The sequence below is a fragment of the Amblyomma americanum genome, chromosome 6 (assembly GCF_052857255.1).
Source record: "Amblyomma americanum isolate KBUSLIRL-KWMA chromosome 6, ASM5285725v1, whole genome shotgun sequence".
Taxonomy (NCBI): Eukaryota; Metazoa; Arthropoda; class Arachnida; order Ixodida; family Ixodidae; genus Amblyomma; species Amblyomma americanum.
The window spans coordinates 46563242-46583270 of record NC_135502.1 but is presented as its reverse complement, the minus strand read 5'-3'; positions in this window follow the sequence as shown (position 1 = coordinate 46583270).

Genomic DNA, 20029 nt, shown 5'->3' with positions numbered 1-20029 from the left:
AAAAGAAAAACTTTGCGGTGGGAAGAGATTTGGTGCTTAAACTTACGTTAAAACTACTCATTGGTAACAGACAGGTAAGACATACCAAAGAAACAAATTGTTGTTGATGTCAAACGCTTCCGGTAGCCGCTTACCGTTTTTCACAACGTTTACAGGATCATAGTGGTGTTTGCCGCTTGCAATAGGAAAACAAATTTGATGCGATTTTAAAGAGATAAAATTGCAGTCAGTTTATAAATGGTATAGGTTTTTGATGTCGCTTTGTGTGGAGTGCTCGAAATACATAGAGTGCAAATAACTGTAATTTTCTTCGACTTGCCTGCCTTTGTGAAGTGCAATAACACGATGCGTCTGAAAAAGAGGCGCTCCTGTAGCATTTAAAACAGATATTAATTTCGTGGTCTCATGCGAGGTTTATAGATCGGTGCGCTAGTTATACTCATGGCTTCAAAAACAATAAAATAACCAAAGAGCTATTATTGGAGGCTTATGAGCTTAACAAAATGCAAAAGCCAATCGACAAATGCAAGATATTTGGCGATTTGTAGATAGTGCGCATTTCGCTAGGTTTCGTTAAGTGTTTTTTCACGGTGATGAGCAATTTAAAAAGAAAAAATGATCTGTGATTGCATTTCATCTCATTCATCTAAAACAAATTACGAGATAGAAGAGGGCGATGAAATTTCAAAAATCATGCTAAAATAACTCCAAATGCTTCTCACCCGCACGCTTCTCTTCTGCAGCTTATTTTTTATCAGCCTTCGCGGTGGCTCAGTTGATGTGGCTTTCTTTATGTTATTTTTTATTGAGACAAAACTCTCAGCGCCTGTATTGCAATATTGCAAGTGATACAAGGCATTTTAAAACAAATCCGCAGTTATTGTTCTGACCACATCACTTGGTAGTTGGTGCCAATCCTTAATAATTCGTTCGTGCGTTTGACTCTTGCCGCCGCGCCTGTATATTGATACAGGCGAAGTACAAAAACGCCCGTGTGCTTTGCAATGCGAGTGCATATTAGAGACCTCTGGGTGGATAACTAATGCAAATCTCTCTCCCATAATGTCTCTTAACGCCCATATGTCACCTAGAGATGCCAAACACCAAAATTTTCATTTTTCTGCTTATTTTATTCTTACGTGCGAAGAGAAAAAAGCACAATGCGAGGTTACAAATGTTTTGCTGTTATATTCCGCTTATTAACCCTCCAACAGAGGAGAATTCTTTTCCCTATGCTCGTTGAAATGCGCACCCACCTATTAGTTGCCCTCAGAAAATTCCGTACAACCGCAACGCAGTTGGCGTGGCCGTAGGATGTGATGACGCGTCCTCACGCGACCTCCCGGGGGTTCTGCATCTCAAAGATCGCCTGCTGTCCTTGGGACCTTCTTAGATATACCTCTCTATTTCCAGAAGACCCCAGTCCCCCCTTTTCATTTTTCGCACAACAGGGTTTCACTTTCCTACTCGTAATTAACATTGTCTTCCTTTAGCCTCTTCGCACAAACCTCACATGAGTTAAAAAAAAAAACTGAGATTTATCCGCGCATAAGGCGCTTTTTTATTTTGCTGCCATTATATGTGTTAATGACAGCAAACGTTTCCACAGTTGCGAAAAAAGATCGTCATATTTGCTTACCGGACATCCGAGGGTTAAGCGAAACTTTTTAGGTAACGGTCACATCATATCCCTTTGAGTACCACCTCTCCGTCCCAACAACCCGTTTTACAGAATACCGCGTGCAACCATTATCAACCCGCGAAAATGGCAAACTAAAAGCGAAACTCAGTCCTTGGCGAAAGACGACGCTTCGCATGATGTAGTATTGGCACTCAAAACAATGAGCGCGTTCATAAAATGCATGTGACGACGTGTCACAAGCCTCACAATTTGTTTGCTCAAATGGGAATCAAGAATTAACATGCGTGGAAATGCTGTTGACATCCAAAATGCTGAGTTACCCATATGAATGAACGGGACCTGAGTCCACGCTAACGGGAAACCACATACTCGATTTGCGTCGATGTGCAACGTAATACACCTGCCAAACTTCGTGGAATGAAGTGATCAGGAACAAGCAAAAAACCTAGAGTAAAAGTTCTGTTAGAATATGGCAACCTCGAAAAAAAACCCCAAGTTGTTTCTTTAGGTGATAGGGGTTTTTTAAAAAATCTCGAAAAAAAGAGTCCCGCACGCCTGGAAAGAAGAGTTCTAAAGAGCGACAGTTGCCAGCAGTGTTGTGTGTTCACACGACTCAAATGGCTACAAGAGGTACTACTAGCGTAACATGACAAGGCATCTCTGAATGCCAAGGGACGCGACCTGGGTAAGTTTTTAGGCGAACAAGACACGCCAATCCGGCTCAGAGTGCTGAAGTTGTGCAAGCCCTCGTGTTTGTCCAGTGAATCCTCCGCAACCACTGAGGGTCGACACAGACTAGTACAAGCTTAAAAAACACCGAGAGCTAGACAAAACAAAGAACTTCTGTCTCCTTGTCTTGGCCAACAGAAACACTTCCGCTGTCGGTGGAGAGTGTCTCTAAGAAATAGCTACAAGCGCGAACGTCTGCGTTAGGTAGGACCACACAGTGGTCGAAAGAAAAGTAGCTGGCTTTCTTTTTCTTTTTCGTTACAACATACAAGCATCGCCCATCCCTTCGAGATCAGGTTCTTTTTTTCGCTCGGCTAAAGAAAAAAAGCCTCTAGGAAGAACAATTTGACAAACTGAGCAGGTTTTGCGATTTGTCTCCCTGAGGCGCATGTACAGCAGGCAACAGAACAGGAAGCGACAACAACGAGCGAAGGAAGAAGTGACAAAAAGAAAAGATAGCCCACACAGGGAAAATACTTCTGCGTCTCTACACAACGGCTTCAACTGCGAGGCACTCCTCATTGGAATTCCCTTCCTGTCGTGAAGTTCGCGCACTCTGCGGAAGCGCAGCGCGACATTTGTTACCCCTGTCACGTGGCAGTGTCTGAGACGGCCGCTAGGTCAAGCTAGGTTCATGGCACTAGATGCCTGCATCTAAATTGCAGCAGACACGCTTCATATACACGTACGAAGCCTCGATACATTTTTTTCATCGCGGGGCAAACAGTTATACATTAAGCCCGGTACATAACGCATAAGTATCAAAAGTATAGATTATAGTAGCTGCAACAACTTCGTGCCTCTTCCAAGTGTAAGGCAGGTCAAATTTGCGCCCCTTATTCCTCCAAGAAGTTCAAGTACATTGAAAGGTTGTTGGGGAGACAGCGAAAGTACTTGATTGTAAGCCTACGTTGGTTACGCCAATAGGGGATGCATCCACAAACATTCCTAACAAGTAATGGAAAGAAGCCTTTGCTGATGACGAGCATGGCCCCAGAAGGACCCCAGAAGGCCGTCACCTATTCCGTCACCTAAATATACGTGCCAACTTCAGTGAATAAAAGCAAATTATTACATTTAGTTAATTACTTATATTACGATGACATTTCTATTCACAGTTCGCGTCCACTTGGCCGCATATCCCATGCGCAAAAACTAATTTTGTGTAGTGTGCTTTATAATTGTTTTAAAAATCCTGAAAGTTTAACTTTACACGCCCTGTGTAATTTCGTGTCCGGTAAGTTCGTAATTTATGTTGTGAACACTTCGAAAAGCGCCAATAAGCTTGAAGAGCCGGAACTGTGATGACTGACTATTTTTGAGGCCAGTTCAGATTACAATCACAGAACCGAAAATAGAACATAATAGAAACAGAAAAGTTCGCTCTTAGAACCGTACCTAATAATAAGAGAAAAACTGGATGGACTACCTTATTTGTCACCAGAAAAATAAACGTAGCGTAACCAAAGCGCATGTCGAAGACACACCTCTTTCGCCATCTAGATTAAAGCGCTTGAGAGCTTGGTTGAGCTGCTGGACGTGTGCTAAGGTTCAGGCGCAGTAAAAATGTACTCCGGGGAGGGGGTCATAAAATGAAATACGCGGCTGTGCTCCAATTACTGCACTCATTCATCCGGGTCATTCGCATTGGGAATGGGGCACACTGCAAAAAAAAATGTTACCTGACGTCATTTTAGACGATAAATTTTACGACGCAAGGTAGGCGATCTGTTGAATAAGTTAAGAAAAATTTAAGTTGGCGATATTGTCATAAAACATTCTTGAAAATCAATTTTATTTCAGGTAGTACTTATGCTTCGTTATTTTTATTCTGAAAACAATTATTCGTCTTCAGTTCGCTTTCACAGAGCTCCGAATATTACACGAGAAAGAAATGGAAATACACAATTCTGTAAATCAACTGAATTGTCAATACCACTTTCGATCGAGCGTTGCTTTTTATAAACTATATAGAATGAGCTAGACGATAAGGATAAATAACAGTAAAAAAGTAACCACCCAAGAAAAAAGAAACACGATGGCTACCACTGTAATGCGAGATTTGCGGACAGCTGTAAGGGAATTTTCGTTTTTTGATACATTGAAGTAATAATTTTAGAGCAACATGCATACATGAAAAGTTACAGAACACCCCTTTCAGTTTTACACAAATACTCGTTCTCCTATGTGCGCTCCTTATTTCTTATTGTGTAAATGTTTTTTGTGTATATTGCCTCTCCCTGCTACCTTCATTTCCTGTCCCGTCACCTCTTTCATTTCATTCCTCCATTCTGCCTGCTAACCTTTATTTCCGGCTGCCCCAGCTCAGGTGCTTCAGTATCAACGGCAGATGCCGGGGCTTGCAAAACTCTTTTCCTTTGTTTTAATTATTCCTTTAATAAACCTATACTGTTTTTAGCGCTTCTCTTTAGTCTGTCGTTCCGGGCCCGCGCTGCCACAGTCGCTTAGCTTCTCCTCAGGCAGCGTGGTTCGTAGCACCCACCGCAGACAGACCGTACTATACTCCCTCCTCTTTTTACGGTCGCAATGCTCGGATAGCTCCCGTGGCAGCTACCCTTCGATTGTGCCTTCCACCCTCCTCCATACACGATAACCTTCCTCCTCACCCTTTGATGGTGAACACCATCTGGGTGGTTCCTGTGGCAACCACTCTCTGGTGTGCATTCTCATACTCTCCACACACCCTACTCCTTCCGCACTAATCTCTTAGCTTGTGGCTCTCCCCTTATAAAAATTTTTTAGAGAGTCTATAAACTCTCCATAGAGAAACCTTAGAGAAGTCTACAGGCAATACATATACTATAGACAGTCTATATACTCTCCATATATTTATGGCCATACACTTTTAGCAGAATTTTGTCTATATACTGTCTATAGACTATGAATAGACAAAAAGAAATATCTATTGGAAGGCAATAGGGTCTATAAGAAGTCTATAGACTGTCTAAATACCATTTTGTAAGGGTCGTGGCAACTGCCCTCCGGTTCCTCTGGCTGCGCTGACTACCACTGCTACTACAAAGACGCGAAACCCAATTAACGGACCCATAATAGCTATCGCTCTGAAATAACTACGAAGCCCACGAACTGCGCAATGGCGGACGATATATACAGCCTATAGGAGCGTGGTGGGACGCATCTGCTAACATGCATGTAACATGTACGGAATCTCTAACGCAGATCATATTTATCGGCATACGGCATTCACAGCGCCAAGAGCCAGAGTACGCTTCGAGATAGTATTCAGTGAAAAGCTCAGTCATTGTAATCCGGGCCTGGTCAGTTGGGCTTGCACTTTTTGATGAGCCTGTTCCACTCAGAGCAATAATATTCGAGCTTGTTTTTATCGACAAGATGAACACTCTGGCAAACAACTAGGGAACAGTAGGAAGACACCGAACCTGAGACGAAGGACTTCGTAATCTACATGTTTCTTGTCCGCTTGTTCATTATTTTTCCAAAATCAGGAAGGGCCTTCTAACTGCAACGGATGCCTTTCAGAAATTTTATGTCGGCTTGAATGGTATACGCTCATATAAGCGGGAGCTGCAAATTTTTTAAAGCACAGTATATAGAGACTTAGTTATTTAAGAGGAGTCTGCTAAGGTGGTTTTCACTACCATTAACTGTCACCAGTTTCTACAAGCTAATAATGTTCTAAAATTTCCCTTACTCAATATTGGAACGTTTTTGGTATTTTTGTGTGCATGTTTATCAAAAGCTTTATGGACTGAGTCTCAGGGAAGCCTTCTTGGCAAAAAGCCTTTATAATTTACGTTATTTATCCCTCATCTTCTTCTTCAACGAAACACGGCTTTCTGCAGACAACAGCAACAGGGGTTGTTATAATAATCGCCTTGAAGATGATATGGTTTTCCTCTTTCCTTATTTGCCTATTCAAATAGATCAGTTCGAAAGATGAGGTAAGATGGTAAAATCGGTGGGATTCCAGTCGCTTTTCTAGAAGTGACGCTATCCATTACGTAGCGAAACAACAATACTCCAGCCTAGGTTTCGACGTTTTCGTGGGCCCTATGAGGAAACATTTCTTAACTTCTGGCGAAACCTGTCAACACGGAACGATCTCGGCAAGCAGGGCATCCGTGCAAGTTGCCGCTCGGTCACTTTCGTTTACGCTGTTACCAAGGACATTCGGGGCTTTATGAGACTCTCCGAAGGTAGGGGGCATCTTCCAAGCGATTTCCTGCCACCCTCAGAGGGGAGGATCGAGTTTTCTCGAAAGTGGCCTGCAGTCGACCTTGGCACAGCACTGGGAAGTAGCGCTAAGCCCTTCGTGACATCAATAAAGTTCTTTTACTATTGGAAGGTTTTGCAACAAACTTTCCGCAACTTTGAATATACTTTTGTAAGAAAGAATCACATAAAACATTTGTATACTTTTTACTCGCCCATTTTCTTACTGAATATAATTAATGTTCCTGTAATTTTTTATGATAATTTTGCAGTTCTTCTAACCAAATTTTGTGTGTGTGTGTGTGTGTAAGCAATACATATTCTGTTTTTGTTCTATCCCAACTAAAAGAATGTCATTTAGCTGCGCAATAATGATGACGAAACGACCAAGTGGCCGGCTATTGAGTACACGGCGCTCCTGGAATGCTGGGCGGGTAGGACGTCCCCCTCTCCTATTGCTGAATATCCAAGGCACCTTCGCCGTACTCGGCTCAGTCCTGTGACTGAAAACAAAACGGGCTGTTAAGCGGATCATCTTACTAGCCGGGGATTGCTGAGGCGCTTTTCCTAGCTTCTGGACAAGCTTCCCGCCTGCACTGAATCCTAGTGACTTGTATTTTTGGAAAGGAAGCAGATAAGTCGCTTTGTTAAGAGGCTTTGACTGCGCCGCTCTCTGCAGAAGGCAGGAAGGTTTCCGAGAATACGCTTCGCCGGACGGCACCGGAGATGCTGACAGAGAAAGAAAATTTTTTCAAATAAGAAAAACAAATGCTAAGAAGCAAGGAATAGGGGAGGCACCACCCGTTTAAAGCCACTAACTTCCTGAAGGAAGCTAGAAAGATACGCAACGGGATAATCCAGATAGCTCGAGTTCGGACTTAGCAGACAATTAAACAAAGGGACAGCTGACCGGCCTGCACTGAGCTGTAGCATTAATCTCTTCAAAAAGACCAGTTCCGATGTGGGGGCTGAATCGCTTGCTAGGCCTCTTACATAGAACATGGCAATAGGGAACAGACGCGGTAAGCATGAAGCCTTGAGAGGCCTCATTACCTTTCGTTCTTAGCCTAGTGACAGTGATGGGGATTCGTACTTTTGGTTCTATACTAGAAACTAGCACCTTGGTTGTGTCACGAGAGGGATCTTGGGCGTTTTGTTCCACAGTGTTGTAACTACTACCCACTGTATGTTTACTAGATCTGGAAATTATTTTTCTGTTTGCAAATACACACGGAACCAAATTATACTGAAATAAGTTATATGCTGAACCGCTGCCAGGAGTGCGACATGGTAGCCATTTGTAGACAAATCTGTTTTGCTTCGCTTAATCAGGAAAAAAATACTCTCTTCACATTTCTTATTGTGTAAATAGTTTGTATATATTACTTCTCTCCCTATCCGCTCTTCCTGTACCCTCACCTCTGTCATTTCATTTCTCCATTCTGCCTGCTATCCTTTATTTCCGCTGCCCCAGCTCAGGTGCTTCAGTATCGATGGCAGATGCCGGGGCTAGCAAAAATCTTTTCCTTCCTTTTTGCTATTATTTTAATAAAAACCACTACCACCACCACCAGTATTCTTACTTTGTATCTCCGAGTCACGCTAATAAATCGCCTCGTCTGGAACATTAACTCAAGCAAATCTCTTTCGCCTTTCCGAAGCTGCCTAATCGGGCACAAGCTCAGGAATTCTCCAGCGCATGGTGGCTTCTAGCGTATATAACGCTTATTTAGAAGGTTATGCTTGGTCTATGTGGGACCTCCATGCGGAATGTATCATAACGCTCGTAAGTGAATTCCGAGACGGCGAATGCGTTTTCTTTATTTCAGGTACTTTTGCGCGGATTCCGAATCCGATATAATGTCAGGTAATGGTATTCGCACTCTCAAATCAAGTCGAAAACTTCTACGACAAAACTTTTTATTTCTCCTACTTACTCACAGTCTCATTCGACTCTAGCCCCACGTGCACCCTCTTGCCGCTAGACAGACTCGCCACCCTCATGCTCTCTGTTTAGCAACTTACTTTGCAAAGACTAGCTCGTACAAATCCTTTTTCTGAACATGATCACAGTTTGGAATAGTGTACAGGGTCGTCCACTTCCATCTTGAACACCACTCACTGCGGCCAGCGCTCCGCGGAGCGCCTCTCTCGGGCGCCTGGGCCCAGTGACAGCTGTAGGTTGGGCCTCGGCAGCGTCGTGTGCTATAGCGCGGCGGTTCCGCAGAGCTAGCCCAACCGCGCTAGCTTTGCGGTGAAGTTACCTTTGCTTTTGCTCTGCGCAATCGCATATCGAGAGTCGACCACAGTGCTTGACAGCGCGTGGCTCTGTGCAGCATGTGGGGTGGTGGCTTCTGCTCCTCGTGTTTTCTTTGTTTTTTTTATGCCATCACGCTCTCATGGGTAAAACTTGCTCTATGCGTGTGTCAAAGCTCCGTGCTGTGTCCACACTCCCTCAACTCCGCTGCTCAGCTACCTAGTACTGAACAGCCATAATAGTCCCGCAACTCACGATTGTTTTGAGTTAATGCGCGCCCAACTGTGAGCTGACGAGCTCGAAGTTTGGTGCCTCAAAGTCAATGGTAGGGGTGGTGTCATATCGCACCTTGTAGTATATGATATTTTCAGTTAGTTACTAAACTGAATACAAAATGATGTCCGGATTTGGGTAATTTCAGAGAAAATGTTTGAAAACGTTCGGGTCTTACCAGAGCCGCGGCTCTCGTGCGGAAGGGAGTTTGGCGTGGCGTACACAAGGCCCAAACTACTGCCTCTCAGTAAACCTGTTTCTTCGTGCCGTTCATGCAAAGAGATGAAAAACTTTCTAATATTAGCCGCGGGGAAATCTTTAACACTCCTTATGGTTTCGTTTACGGGGTTTAACGCTCCAAAACAGCTCAGACTATGAGAGACGCTGTGGTGGAGGGCTCCGAAATTTTGACTACGTGGGGTTCATTTACTTCCACTGATATCGCACAGCACACGGCTCTCTAGCATTTCGCCTCCATCGAGTCAGCAGCTGAGCACCATAACCACAGAGCCACCGCGGCGGCTCTTTTAACACACTGTAGCATCCGATGAGTATGCAACGGATCTCCGGGTGCAGTTATAAAAGCACAGCTAATTTGACCCCGAATCGAATGCAATCAGCTTGCTTTGTGTTACCCAGTGGAATGGAACTCTCTTTATTCAGTCGTTCAGTGACTGGAATATCTGGAGGTGCTTGTTATCAGCAGCATAATCATGGCAGTACTGGTTCGTCATCTCCAACCACCGCTACCTTGCATGCTGCAAAGAGCCACGCGCAGACAAGCACTGTGGTCGACTCTCGATTCGCGTACGCAGAGAAAAAGCAACGGTAACTTCACCGCAAAGCTAGCACGGTTCGGCTAGCTCAGCGGAACCGCCGCGTTACAGCAGAAGACGCCGCCGATGCCCAACCTACTGCTGTCACTGCGCCTGCGAGCTAGTTCCCCAAGCACCCGATAGAGGCGCGCCGCGGAGCGCTGGTTGCACTTAGCGGTGTTCAAGATGGAAGTGGACGACCCTGTACCTGCTTATTCTGTCCAGCACCTCAAAACGCTGAAATTGAGCATCTAGTGCTTGAAGAATTCCTGTTTCCTGCAGTGACAATTAGAGTGTTTATCGAGGGATGGCTTCATTTCATGCTCACATCACTGAACTCTTGTGTGAGAAATGTGTAGGTGTTTCACACAGCTGTGCAGCCAATGTTCCCGAAGTCGTAGTGAGCGTTACATATTGTCTTTTAATTCGTACGCATGTGCAAGCGCACGAGAAAAAGAAAATTTTCTGGAGGAATGGGAGTCAGAGTTGGCAAAAGGTGGCAGGTAAACTTAGAGCATCGAAGCAAGATTTTGGCGTAAAAGTTGTTCGTCAATAAGATACAACTTCTACACTAATTATTATAATGAACCTGATTTTGAACGCACTCAAAAGTAGCACGAAGGTTTCGGAAAAAATGGTCGCTTAGCGAGGGATGCCTAGGAGCACGGCATTCTCTTCCGAGCCTGAACTAGTGGGCAGGTTGAGTCTAGATGCATAGTGGATGGCTAGTAACATCATCGGTAGGGGATACTACAAGACAATGTTTTGGAAGTTTTTGAGCAAATTTCAAAAATTCTTTAATAAGGAGGTATAGACATCGCAGAAGTTGCCCATAACTATAACAGGCACGCAACTGAAATGTGGCCTCCCTCCAAAACCTTGATCACAGTAGACACATCCCGTAAAAATTCAATTACGCAGGCCCTAACCCCCCTCCCTTTAGCTAGTGTTTCACATTCCCTAAACAAAAAATTACAGCGGCCCCTTTCCCGTAGTTCCAATCTGTAATATCGAACCTGTGGTTCTCACTGATATTCCTCACCTACATTCACCGGCATTGCCGCCTTATTGTCGGAAAAGAGGCGGGGCTGCCGCAAAGGGGCAGAGAGGCGAAACGTTAAACGCGCGAAACGCGTCAGTATTATTATTTTCAAGCTCAGTGTCGGAACTAGTGCTTCAAGAGCACCCATTGCTGATGTACTACACCGCTTAAAATGCCATGCCGAGAAAAGCGCCTTTCTAACTATTTTTAAAGCCTATTTTTAAAAAGTTATGTAAAGTCTTAGGTGAAACACCCAGCATGAGCTAGGCTTGCTCAGAAATAGTGTCGTTGTATAAATCGCAATCAGAATTTTAATTCGTTAGCATTGCAACACTGATGGAAAAATCTGTGCGTTCGTCCGTCCGTCCGAAGCCTCTGCTGACAGGAGACAAAGTGGAGAGTGAGAAATCTATCTGTCCACCTAAGATTGCTTTACAAAGGAGAGGGAAAGGAGACAGATAGTGGGAGAGGGAAGGGAAAGATATGATGGCAGGGGGCTGGAAGTGGGTTTGGCAGAATGGAGAGGGAGCCGGGTGAGATACCCTTTGACTGGTGTCCTGGATAGGGAGAGTGAAGCGTACGGCGTGTCACGCGGTGATTGGAATGGAACGTGCCATCCTCACGCTCGGTCTCAGTCCGGCAACGGCTGCACCTGCTTCGTGTGAAGTGAATACTGTTCCTAACGCGTACACTGCCACATCAGTCTCATTGATATTTATACTTTTTGCGATGCGTACTACCGTTTCACAATATGCGCGCAGTGTTGCATTTTTGCTGTTGAAGCTATGCGTTTTTGTTTTCTGCTTGTTGATGGTCCATACGAGATAAAGAATAGCACTTGCCTTGGAAGCGTTGATGACACGGAAATCAGGACATTGCATTTTTCTTATGTATTTTTTCTTTCCTCTCTCATTGAAAGCCAGTGCGCGATGAACCTTACCTCCTTTATTCATAGGTGCGCATTTCATGACAGCTAAGCTAAAGCACGCAGTTTCTTTATGAAATGAGCCATATCTTTAAACCTAAACTGAGTCAAGTTATACGCCAATGAGAAGCTCCTATATTCATGTTTTATTTAAAAAATATATAATAACGAAAGAAGTCTCGCACCGCCTAGAGGACCTGCACGCAAACTTTATTTCAAATAAATAATAAGGGAGGTCTTGGTGATGCAGCGATTAAAATAAGCCAAATATACTCCAGAAAACCTTCTCTTCCCCACAGAGCCTCATAGAATTCATTGCGACGAGTGTATTTTTGCTTATTACTTCTCCATCGCTATTTTACAATCCACTGCGTAGGCGATGAAATCGGCGGAAGATATTTATCCAGGCGGAAGAAGGAATGCGCCTCTGCTACATTTAACATTAAAGTGTTTCGTTGTGCTAGTTCGTATTAGATTCCTAAATTCATTATTGCTTGGGAAATGACAGATGCATATTGTAAGCGATAGCACTAGCGGTTGTCCTATCCTTTTTTTGTGTCCTATCTGTGTGTATCATTTCGCTACTAGTCATGAATTTAGGGTACCACCATGAAACTCAATAAATTCTAGATACCGTGCATTTCACTTTCTTTACTTTTCTGATGCCGAAGTGAGAACATAAAAAAGAATGCTGTCACATTATCGCTTCTCGCAGAAGCCTCCTATTCCCATTCACTTGCTTGTGTTATTTGGTGAAGCACCGCAGTTCCTCTCATTGGCCACAATAATTGCTTCAATTGTTTTCCTACTCAATTCACAGCATAATAAATTTTAAGCATTATTTTCGTAAAGAAGCTTGAATTATTGCTGTAGAAGTAAAGAGTTGGGAAAAAAGTTGGTCATAGCTAGAGTTTAAGATCAGAAAGAGCGAAATCCATTGTTTATATTCTCGTATTGACAGAAATAACATGGAAAGTTTTAGTTTATTGTGATTTAGAGCTGTTATAACTTGCCATACAGCTATAATATATTATCGTTTGGTGTACCTGCGGATGACTTTTTCGCGTTGTTCTCAGTTCCTGTTGAGGATGATGTGGGGCATTTCAAAAGGAAACTCCACTTATTTAAGCCTATTTTTGCGATTGCCTTGTGCGGCCAGTTATTAGGTCACAACTGAAGAAATGTGCCCCGCAAACCTCTTTCTCAAAAATGAGCACTCTAAGAGCCCCTAAATTTTGTCAAAAGAAAATAATTAAAATAAAAACAGCTGTATTTAAATTTTCTTGAGGATTTGTTAGCAGCTAAAATTGGACAACTCCGCAACACACAATTACACTCAAAAGTAACCGCACTGGAATCCTTTATAGCGCATTAAGAAGAGCTATTTCAATGCGATATTCTTTGGCGAGTGGAATAGTGCTCATAAAGAAGCATGCGCCGTGAAAGGCCACTTCATTACAGCAGGCCTTTCGCAGCATAATTAGTCAATTAGCCCGCCGGTCCTAAAGCTCTCGGAGAGATAAGCCCTCGCACGTGCGTACTCACTTCGAAGTGGGGCGCATCCGTCTGCATTTTGCTTTATATGCTTAATTCAGGGATAAATCCTTTTAAGTCCACCAGCTGCTCTACTTATATACTGAGAGCGGTCTTCAATTTGGCCGCTCACCAATCAGCTCAACGTTGTTCGTCGCACCGTCAGCATCACTTAGGCTTCCGACGTTCTGATTGTAAATTATGTTATAAGGCAACCACTTTAATTTTTCTTAACGCAACGGGAGGATTATTTGTCGGTTAGTTTTTGATCGTCTTTTCAATTAATCACGCTGTTCTTTTTTGCAAGGGAAGCAAATGCGCACGATCTTAAGACATTAAAGACATTTAAAAAAGTGAAAGTAATTGCGGAAGAAAAAAGCGCATCTGAGTTCCGCCGGCAATTGAAAACTAGAATGAAGAGATTTAAAAGCACTAAAGTTACAGACTACAACAAAGTAGTGCCTCAACATCGTTAGTGTTCTATGTCTTATTGGGCCGGAGCTTTTCGTGGCTAAGCGACTGGGCTAGAAAAAAAGTACACAAGTAAATCAAAACGCTGACTTTATTTCAATATGACGTTTATAGGGTACGATGATGTTCCATTAATTCCTTCACCAGTGCATTTCCATAGGCATGAGTACGTCTGAAATAGGAATTTCTTGCTCCTTTTTGATTATGTGCTAAGCAATTCACCACATAAGAAGAATGCGGTCATAAGATTCCTCTTGTTTATCTCTTGGGCTTGAAGGCTAATGATGTTCGTTTTCATCAGAAGGTGGGCATGTATACCTTTTGGCTTTTGACACTCCGAGTTACGTCATCCTGATTTTTCTGCTTGTCCTTAATTTGTGGCGGCGGTGCAGCTTACAGCGAAAACTATGTTGGTTATTAATTTTATCTCGGCTTAGATAAAAACAAAAGAAAACACGCAATTTTTCTGCAGTGTTACAGTCCGGCTGATGTATTTTGAATGTTCACAAGGCAGGAAAAATTATTACTATTCATACGTCAGTGAAGAGCATGCCGGAATGATTTCTATCTTAAGAAAATTCACGGTACATTTGATATTTCTAATATATAAGAAGGAATGTCGCCAATAGTAAAGACTACAGCTTTTCATGCGTGAAAAAATTGAATTTCAAATCGTTTCCTCCGTCGATCTATCCAGAATAGCACGTTATCTGCCCTTCTAAAAGCCCCGTAATGCAACGAGTAAACATCGCTATAGTAGACACCTTTACGAATACTAATTTCTAGCACCTTTTCATTTCTAGACAGAGCATCGAAGTCTCTGGAATATTAAGCGCTCGCTTTCTGTTCATTCTTTATCAAAGAAAGAGGACGGAAGAGAAATAAATTTTCTCAGTGGCGTGCCGTCTGCAGAAAAAGAGTTTCTTTCTGGATCAAACACTTTGAAGGAACAGTGCTTAAGGAACAAAATGCAAAAACATTCCAAAAGTACTGTAAAGAAAAAAAAACACAAGTGCTAAGTTGATGAAATAGCGAAGTATTTTTCTCGTTTTGAGCACCAAGTGACATAAAGGTCGCGTTTATCATGTAGCACCGGCAGGCGGCTCTAAATAGGGGACACTCTTTGGCAGCTACGCGAGGTATTTTCCAGAAATGTGAGAATATTGCCGCTTTTCGGACCCTGGAGAATAACACATTTACCACCATTTCACCTACCTAAGATCGCTGCACCAAAGTTATCGTCACATAAAGTGTCTTTGCTAATAGCCACCAGAGATGAGGACGCATAAAAAACTTATTCTTGGAAGGCATCTCCATGTGCGGAAGTGCTTTTCTTTATAAAGGCAACGCATCCGTGCCTCTGCAAACAGCCAGCAAAAAAATGTGGCTTCAAGGAAGGTTGGCACAACTGATTCGAAAAAGGGAGCATAAATGCAGATGTGAAAAAACATGGCTACACTTTTCCACCACCCGATGAATACTTCACATGAAGATTGCGAATCTGAGGGAGCACTGGCTCCCTAGCCCTGTAGGGGAGCACGTAAGACTAATGAATCATATGGACGTTTTTGTAGAGCTCGTCTGCAAATTCCCTTTGGGAACCTGAGGTGTTCCCCCTTTTTTGCACAGCGCGCACCAGACAATAAAAATAGAACTGAAAGAGCCGCCGAGGCTTTGTTGATTAAATGAGCACGCCATTTGGCTTATAGATGTACGCAGCTAAAATTTAGCGCTAACGTGTCTTCCATAACATTACGGCTATGGCGAGACGTCGCTTTGTTTGCAGGGATATGATCCGCTCGAGTGCTGTATAAAACTGTCACCTTGAGTGTACGTGCACAAAGGAGAGAATGTCAACAGAAATGCTCCATTTGTGCGCCTTTCATCACCATCAGCAGAAGAAGCACTGTAACTAAGCCCACAGAAAAACAAAGCCATCTCCCATATCATTCCAATTAACCCTGCCTTCGGCTGACAGCGACCATCTTATCACAGCAAACTTCTTAACCATGTCCGCCCACCTCACTTTGTGACGTTTTCTGCTGCACTTGCCTGCTTTTGGAGTTCATTCCGTTACCCTAAGGGACCACAGTTTATGTTATTTCTTTTGCGTTACATGCCCTGCATGTGCGGATTTTATGTTCTTGAGAAAGAATTAACAGTGCAACACGCGGGTCAAGAAGGAACAGACGGAAGAATGCGCTATCAACCCATCTTTTATTCCGGCTGCGGCTGAAATCATGCAATTGGACAAGAGGCGAAACTTTGAATTACGATGTCATTAAAAACATTTAGCACAGCCCTCACTGCAATCGCTACCATTTAACGCTTACCGTGCGCCATCGCTGCGCATGCACAGATCACCCTGGGGGCGCCTCATGGCGCTAGATTCCCGAAAGCTGCGCGCCCGCCGGCCGCATTTGGACCAATCAGCGCATGTTTAGAGGCGGCGCGCGGGACCCGGTAAGCGGTGGCGGTAGGTGGTGGGCGCTATACTAAGTGCGTCTATGAACGCCAATTTGTTCCATTCCCCATTCTGCTGTCTTCTTCTTTCTTAACGTTACACCTATTGTATTCCTTACCATCAGCAGCTGCCTGGTGCTCTAGTTAATTTGAAGGCTTTCTCTTAGCCTCCAGCTTACAGCCTCTTAGGCGAGTTTTGACAGGGACATCGGTCAGGCACTAAGTCAAGCACTTAGTTGCCTATTGTAACCTGCAGTGCGCTTCCAAGACTTCTGAACTTTATTTCAGATCTCTTCGTGTCAATTTTTAGGCCAAGAGTTCTACTTTCCATCTCTGGGCCCCCGAAAATGGTTAGCAATTTATTCCTTTCTCTGCGTAGCAAGCCATTGTCACCAAAAATTGAATAATACTGCGCTAATATCAAATAAATTTATCCCCAGCTAATCCCAATCCAGTTCAATAACAATTCCTCCAAACACTCCGTAAATAATACTAGAAAGATCATGTCTGTGTTTGTCACCCTTCCTCACTAGGATTTTTCACTTTTCTTGCAAAGGACTTTGATGGCGGTGCAGCCTGTTGATATATTTCAACACATCAATATATGGCTCTTCTATACCGTGGTTTTTCGATGCCTGCAGCAGTGCTGAGATTTCTGCTGGTACAATTGCTTTTTCGTAATCAGAGCAGGCAGTATACAGATGCTGGTTATATTATGAACTTTCCTCTGTCACCTGATTGATTTTGTGAATAAGGTGTACTGCGTTGCAGCTTTCCGGAATGCAAGCCTTTTCCTTAGATTCTCAGTGGACTGATGATATTCCAGTTCTATTAGCGATTACCTTAATAAATGCGTTGTAATCACTTGATACTAAGCTCATGAGTCTGTAATTTTTGAAGTGCTTTACGTCCTCCTCGTCCCCCCTCTGATCGATTCTGATAATGTTAGCTTTCTCCCAAAATTCGGGTACGCCAGTTGTTGCGAGCATATAATATATCCAGGTTGTCAATTTTGCCGAACGTCATCTTCGCCTCACATCCTGCACCATATCTGCAGCTACAGCAGTTCACCAGGGGAGGTCACAGCGTCCATTTAACAAAAGGAAATCATTTACGGTTCTAAATGTTCTGGAAATACATCAGAGTGCTATGCCGTTTGGGAGGAAGTTTCTTTTTCGTAATTACTGATTGGAGGACTTATAAAATGCAACAGACCAAAATATGGTTAATAGCTGTGGCTCTATCAAGGGTGTTGACAAAGAGACTAAAATAAATGGTTTTAGCTCAAACTGGACCTTCCTATTCAAATGTTGCTTTGAGTCAGTGTCACAAAATTCGGCGCAATTTCGAAAAAAATTGGCGCTGCGCTTAAGCAATAGCGCCCGCGCGTGGTAAAATAAAACAAAAACAGCGGGGAAGGACCCCCAGAAAGTGCGTAGCTTTGCGTACTGCTGCAACTCAGCTCGCCGGCGCGGCGCCGAGGGGGGCATGGCCGCGGCCGGCGTCGATGTTTCTCGAATGTTTAAGTTTTTGCTTGTTGTCGACGGAAAGGGGGTAACCTTGTCCGCGTTAAAGTGATACCCTCTCCCCTTCGCTCCTGCGCCGATGACTCAGCGTGCCGAGAATGACTTGGATTTTTCTGGACGGTAATTTCCGCGCTCGACCAATGGGGTCGCGCGCCCGGCGCGAGGAGAAGGAGTTTGTGCAGTTGAAGCTGCGTGTATGTGCGCGCCCCCCTTGGCGCGAAGAACAATCAGACGCGGTCTGCGCCTATGAATGTGGGCTGCTACCGCTGTCTGTTAGCCCGAGCCACCATTTTAGCTTCAGAGAAGCGCGCCCGCTCGACTCCCGGGAGACCACTCGCCCAGCCGGACCAGCGAGGCAACGTGCGCCAACCTGCGGGACGGCCCCGTCGAGCTCCTCAGGTCGTCGGACTGTCGCAGTGACCGGTGAACAAATAGTGTTTTGTTTATTTGTCTCTCTGTGTTAGTGCACTTTAGGTGCAAATATTTTGTTGAATTGTATCTCTCTGTATGGTTACTTTGCACGACTTGCATTGTATTTGTTAATCACTTCGTATCTGCTCGTACGAGTGATCTTGAAAGCCTCTGTATCGTCTCTCAGCTGTATAAACTTTGTTTTGTGAACCATTGGTTCCGACCCATTCTCTGGCTTGCGACCGGCGAAAGCTGGGCACCTAACGACCAACTCCCTTGTCACTTGGTAGCTGGTCTCCGGCTGAGCTTGCCACGCTGAGTCGAGGGCATCTCCTTTGTGAACGAGACCGCTACCCCCACACGCTCTAAGGGTGTCTGGGAGCGCACGCAAAAGTGCGCGAAGTGGTGACAATCAGTCACTTGTAAAAACAAGAGCGGAGGTGCAGGCTAGTTCGTTGTAACTAGTTTAAAGTAGACACAACAGGACACAGTTCTAATCGGTTTTCTTTTTATTTGTTTGTATGTTAACGTTTCTACTACCGTGTCGCTAAGTGGCGGGATGTACCAACAATGGACCTGGAAAACGTCGTCATATACTGACATCAATCTACGTTCTCTTAAGAGTAATTCACAATTCAGACGAAAGCTAAGCTCTCACATTCATGTCTACTAATGCTCGCATCCACACAATTCACATTAGAGAGTTACCATGAACTTTTTTATTTGCCTACATGACCATTTTTCGCAAAAGGACAAGTGTGAAATGAAACAAAATTTAGACATAACGGAGAAAGATCCACCTAGAGATGTTGCCGTCAGGCCGTAGTTAGTACTCAAAGCCGCACCTCGAATCAATCCCACAGCTCTTGCCTCGCTAGACGAACCGGCTTTGAAAAAATTGCCATCGCTTGCTTGCTTGGAAATACATACTTGGTTACGGATCTTTTAAGTAAATGCTAACAAAAACAACTCTCGCCCTTATAATTTGTCGGTGTCTTAAAGTGTCTTAAAGTCGCTGTCACTTTCTCGCTGCCGTCAGTGGCAAGATTAACGAGTGTGCTGCAGTTAGGAATGAAGAGAACTGGGCCAGATGATATATGAAGAAAATTGGCGACAGCGTCCTCATTTCCCCTTGCGACGGATAGAGTTTGCGAGAAGAGTGGAAGTGATAAAATCGGCTCTTCTTACGAGCTCGTATATCATCATGCTTCTGCGGCATGCTTCTCTTTTCCTCCATGCTTACTGCTGTTCACATTCGAAGGAAGAGAAACGCTTACATTAGAGACAGAAGCAAGAACGATACACTGTCTCCTTTTAAGTATGCAAAATTCTGTCAGACCTAACAGCTTCTTGTTCAAGAGGAAATGTTAGCTTTTTTTTGCCGTTTACTAAATTTCAGACAAATAAAAGGCAATTTCTCTTCCATCAGCTTGCGCGAAGGTAAAGTGGTTTGAAAAAGGTTTGAAAAGATCTGGTTTTATTCAGCAAACTTCATTTACCAGACACCCTCGTCGACAGGACCGACGTGCTCACGCTAGTTTTAAGCATGACAAGAATGTTCCTTTTCGCCACCAAGACTACCTTATATACAAAAGCAAGAAAAATATGCTGAGAGGCTGTTTAAAATTTTACCACTTGAATGCGATAACTACAATACTTCGTTTCTGGTGCATGGCTCTTTTTATACCTCGTAGAAAGTGAATTTAGATCATGTTTTGACGAACCTC